Here is a 6495-nt window from a genome sequence, read left to right on the forward strand (position 1 = left end):
TTGATATGCATTTCTGTTCTTAATCGATTTCCTTTGAGCAAAATCCAATACACTTGTAGGAGTTACATTAGTAATATCAGCCAGGGTCCTCTGTGCTGTAGACACATTTGTCACAGGTGTCATGTTTTGACTACTTACTTCTCCATTAGCTGTTTGTCTCATTTTCTTCTTCTCCTTTAGTCGTTCATAATATGTCTTATTATATAATTTTCTTTTTTCTGCAATAATTTTTTTGGATGAATTATGCATAAAGATAACGTATTAATCATGTTGCACATATGAAACATACCCTTTTGTGCATTTACATCAAGTTGGATAGCCTCATTAGGCCTATTTTCCTTATCTACAATCACCATGCCAACTGTAAAAACATGAAATTAATAATATAGAATTTTATTTTTTTTATAACACATTGTAATAAAAAATAATTTTTATATACAATACTTATAACCGTATTAATTGAACACTGATTGAGTTGAACTAATTATTTATATGTGAGATTGATACATACATTAAATTATACTGCTTTTTTTAATACTTGAAGTAATGTTTTAACAATTTGTGTTTTTTGTTAATATATATTTATTTCAAGTTTCATTAGTTTTTTTCGGTAAATATTTCTTTCATGTTTTAATAGTTTTTTTCAATAATTGAAAGAATGCATATTGATTGATTTATATTTAAATGATATTTGTAATTTTTATTTGGTAGATTATTTGTTTTACTTATTATACAATTGTATAAATATCTCATAAACAGAAAGAAGAAAACTAAATAACATAAACAAAATAGTCAGACAAAGAAACTAAAATTTATAAACTTAAAAGTTTTAAATCATTATAAAATACTAAAAATCCATGTCACAAATTCAGCAAAAAAATAAATATAAAAAGTACGCAAGCAAACAACCTTCTAAAAATCCGCAAACACATAACTACTACATAATCCGCAAACAAATAACTACTACATAATCCGCTAACAAATAACTATAGAAAAATTAATTATTCTCTCTATCTCTAATCCTAATTCGCTCAGCTTCCGGTGTCCTTGGATCCAACGTGACATCAGTTAATATAGTAGAAACCAAAATATTGTATGTATGGACATGTAATATATAGTTAGTAAGGTATATTAAAATAAATAATATGTAAAGAATGAAACTATATATAATGTTGCCCACGGTTAACTTACACAAATTTAAGTGGACCAACTTGACCCTAGAGACATAAATTATGGATTGATTGAATATTGCAAGATACAATTGTATCATAAGGCTCATCGGTACGTGATTGAACATCAACTTGATAATATGTCCCCTATTCATTTAAACAAAATGTTGTTAAAACACATAATAACAATGAAAATTGGTTAATATATTTAAATATACTTACATCTCATTTTGGAGAAATAGTTCAAATGCATAGAATGGCGTGATTCGTCTTCCCCAAACGATTTTTCCAATAACATCTAAAGCATATTAAAATTACTATAAATTTAATTTGTTGTGTGCAATTGATAAAAACAAAATATATATAATTAAATATATAAATGTACCGATCATCATTCTTCGACGGCTAAAATCTCTTGCGAGGCTTGTGATAGAAGAACATAATGGATAATGTGGAAATGCATTTGGCGACATCATTTCCCAATCGAGTAAATATTGTGTTAATTTTTATTATTATTGCCCAATCACCAAAAAAAAGTCTGTAACTTTGATACGTGGGGTGATCTTCGTAAACTGCTCAACTTGGAAATGATTTAAGGACAATACACGTCCAACCAAATTCATGTTCAAAACTGTTTGCCTCAAACATTGTGGGACGATGGCGATCATTTTGTCTCTCTGAATATGTAATATATTAACAATTATGTAAATAATAAAATGAACATTAGCCAAAAAAATGTCATATTTATTTTATTGTATTCATACTTACGTTACGATCAATCAACCAAATCAGGACTCGATTATTTTCAACGTCGTCCCACACATATAAAACCCGAACAACTAATATGTTCCACCATATGTAAACGCTTCGCAATGTCGAAAATTTTTGAACAGTAATATGACCATCCATCACTCAAATATTTTTCAATTAAAGTTATATTTCACATAACAATTTCTTATATTTTGTTTAACAAAATAAATCATCAACTTATTGAAAATAATAAAAATTTAAATGTTTACATTTTTTATCATATATATATTTTTTATCATATGGAAGACAATAAAATAAATAGTAAAAAAAAGGCTTCTTGAAAATACAAATGAGTTATGGAAAAGTTGGATCGTTATTTAAAAACCAAATAAAATCAATTCAGTATATATTTTAAACATTCTTCAGAATAAATACATTCATACATTTAATCTAGTAAATATATTTTTATTTTTAGGAAAATAAAGTTATGACTTCCTTTTTCTAACGACACTCTCCTTCCTTTTTCTAACCCTAAAGATGCCGACACTCTCCTTCCTTTGTCTAACCCTAAAGAAGCCGACACTCATCTACCACTCTTTCTCTCACAAACGCATATACTCTTTCTCATAACTGATAACCTCCTACAAACTGAAGAAGAGATATGTCGTCCTTAGATGATCTGTTTAACATCCAAACGCAGCATCCACGCGTACAACCTTCATCAATAGAAACCATCAGCGACCACCACGACCACCGAATCCTTCTGATCTACAACCCCCTATCCCTCATCTGGATCTACACGACGATTGGAGAAACCCAACAGGGTTATGTTGAGGATGTGTCGGTTCTTATTGGTTGTTGCTTCTCTTGTTGCTGAAACGCGTCTGCTTCTGAATTTACAGGTTTTGAATATTTCTTCTAGTTAAATTTTCATCATCTATATCTATCTCTCTACCATATACCTAACAGAAAACCCCTAACCCAAAGATTTATTGTATAATTTTCAGAAATTTGAAGGAGAGATCAGCAGGAAGTTCTTGTTTATTCATAATTGCATCTGTATTCGAAAGTGGTTAGGGTTCAGTTGGTTTAATTTCATAGATCGACGAACCCTAGAAATACTAACATTCACGCCTCCGATGCAATAAATTTTTCATAGAACGTATGTATCAAATCCCTAATTTTGAACTTTTTAGTTCTATACCTTAACATCACTTAAATTTATCTATTTGGATTTCAATGTGGGTTTTGAATATCCATTCACAGATTGTACAGTTTAAGGATTTAATGTACGAAGCATTAACATTTGAAGAAAGTTGGGACACAGATGAAGATATGAAATAAATTATCCACTGATTACTCAATCCTCAGTGCTTTCACTCTCGTTGTTTCTCCATCTTCAGTTCCATTACCAGTGATTAACATAAAAAGGTAAAACAAATTGGTTAATCCGTTGACTATTAATTTATTGTAGGTGTGTTTCCTTTTAATTAAAATTGTTGTCTAATTTTAGGTTACCCCAAAATGAGATGGTTTATTATTTTGATTGGCTTGTTGAGAAGCTTCATAAATGTCTTCTCCTCCTTTCAGTCATTTCTTTCTTTTTGTTAATCTGTTGACTATTGACTCAATCCTTATGGACTTTTCTTGCCTTTTTTTTGCCTTTGCATATCTATTCTACTTTGGATCATAAAGGTTTTATGCTCTTTGGTTCTGTTGTCCTTTGTAATTTAGAATTTGTTAAAAAGGTAGGACTTATTTTACAAGGTTTTATTGAATATTGTTATACGTTATAGGATTAAAAATTAATCGGGGGAATGGAGTAGACTTCCTGACTCCAAAATTTATTGCAGGTTTTATGTTTTGATATTTAGTTTTTGTTTAATAACATATATTGTTTAAATTTGTTTGCTTCAAGAAGTCCATGTTTTAAGTGAAGTTTCTAAATTTGAGTTTGTGGGAATTATAAATTTTTAAATAAAAAAGTTTGTTATATTGTTCCTTTATAAAATCAGGTATACCCTGTAAATTTGTATGATAAAAGGGAATTATTATGTCATTTTGTCCAGATCATTGAAAACCTTAGGACCGCCAGGGAGTAGACTTCCTGACTCCAAAGGCACAATGAAAACCTCAGGCCCTTTACATGTTTTTGTTCGGGAATTTTTTTGGTGCTACACCTAATATATATTTATAGTTCCGCCCCTAGGCTATGTTTGTGTCATCTCAGTTAACATCAAATAATGTGTATTACATTATCCTTGTTTTGATGATATAGAATGAAAAATAAAGGCCTAAATCACATTCATAAACTAATCAATTTTTGTATTTTTTTTTCAGGAAAATCTTAAGAGAAACCATCCGAAAGTGTTTTTTTAACTCAAAATCGGTTCTTCCTCACACATAGGTCTTATTTAGTGCTGATGGCTCCTTAAACGGTTCTGAGATAAGTTATATATGTGTAATTATTTTTATTGAACATGATTTTGGTATATATGTTGACATATTGACATTTTTTTAACAATTTTTGGTGTTCATATGATGTATCAAGACTGCATGGGTTGCCGACAGATCTTGATTGTCCGATATTTCATTTCTTAGATGAAAAAAGCTACATGGAGAGGTAACTAAATTTATGAAGTTGTTTAAATGAAAAAATATTGTTCTTTAGCTTTATGGATTTTATGGTTATTTTGTTTTTATGAATCAATATTGGAATTGGACTATGGATTCTCCTAATATATAAAATATGTTGAGGATCATGTTACCAATCATACATAGACATATATTACATACAATTTGTTTGATATTTATATTATATATGATTTTTCAAGGAGAATTATTAGCTTTGTAAGGGTTCTATTGGTTAATGAGCTCAAGAAACTATCTGCAACAAACCTATGTTTCCAAGTAAGTGTCAATTTCTTGGTTTCAAAAACTCAATCTTAAATTTCTTAGTCAATCAGATGTAATGAATTAATTAATAGTATAAGAGTAATAATACTTTTTAATCTCTGATTAAATACTATTTAAACTTAACAGCATTTACAACCAACTATGCAGTTCTTCATTGATATAATCAATAAAGTAATAAAACATAGTATTCCAATACATATTACTTAAATAAGAGATAATCTTAAGGAAAATAAACATACCTGTTTTATTTTGATGATGTCGATAGAATAGATGGTTGTTATGAAGAACAAACGTCGTCTATGCATGTATAAAGAAAAACATAGTTATTGAATATGATGTATACGTGAGGAAGTAAAACAATATAGTTAAAAAATATGGAAAACATACGTATGAGCAGATTGTGGAACTGGTGAAAGTTTTCTCTGTTAATATGAATTACAAATTCTGTTTGCAAATGACATATCTATATAAATATATAAATAGTATATATATATATATATATATATATATATATATATATATATATATATATATATATATATATATATATATTCTAATAAATCTGTTTAAAGTTTGTTATGAATAGATAAGATACAGTTCATATATATGTGCTTGTATATTTAAAATATTGTTTTGAAAATGCATAATCTATTTGGATATACATTATCTTTTTATCTGCTAAATAATCAAAATTTATGTATTAATTTAATAAAAAAAATATTTTTCGATTTTGGTTTGTTTAACATTGAAATGCATGGTGCTTTTTGAAACATATAAAATCATTTGAGTCATTTTTTAAAAATAACTTCCAGGGACAGGATGGTCAAAGGGACGCCAAAATAGCAATATAGATTGGTAACAAATACCAATTGACATTAACCAGAAAATTAGTTACTTACATTTTCTAATGACCAACTTACTGTTACACCAACTTCATTTATCTATACCTCAATATGAACTAAACATCTTATCAATATAACAATTTTAGAAATAACAGATTAATTTGACCATTAAAACTATTTTTTAGAAGCAAATATAAACATAATCCTCTATTTTAGTTATAACATCACAATATAATTTTTCCTGCAAAGGCTCTAATGTATTTTACTTTAAACAATCTTCAATTTATTTTTTTCAGTTATATTGGCTCTATACTAAAACTACAACAATGTTATTTAGGGTGAAAAATCAAGAAATAGCAATGATAATCATAAAAAAACAACTTAAAATAACAACATTAGAAAATGTCAAACTTTATTTAAACAATCTAGGGAAGGAAAAAACATAAAATTTGCGCCTTAGAAAACAATTATAATAAAAAAACTTAGGTGTCCACAATTGTATCGTCTTCCTCGTCACGAAGCTGATAACCCTTGCTTCGCGTACGAATCGTGACTCGGGGTTTCTTGATTGGTCGTGTAACCATTGTTGAATCGGCTGTATCGTTGTTTCCTTTGCTTGATCATTCAACTGTTCATCTTTAGAACTTGAAATATCAATAACTTCGTCCCATTTCCAGTTTGCCAATGCCAACTCTCTTTTCTTTTGTTTTGCAACATTCCATTCATGCAACATGATTTTAACACATTCAACTTGTTCGTTAACCTCATCATCGGTAAAAATCCTCATTTTATCTCTTAGGTGTATTAATATTGGTGTT

This window comes from Lactuca virosa, chromosome 8, assembly GCF_052849685.1.
Source record: "Lactuca virosa cultivar CGN04683 chromosome 8, Lactuca_virosa_CGN04683_v6, whole genome shotgun sequence".
NCBI lineage: Eukaryota > Viridiplantae > Streptophyta > Magnoliopsida > Asterales > Asteraceae > Lactuca > Lactuca virosa.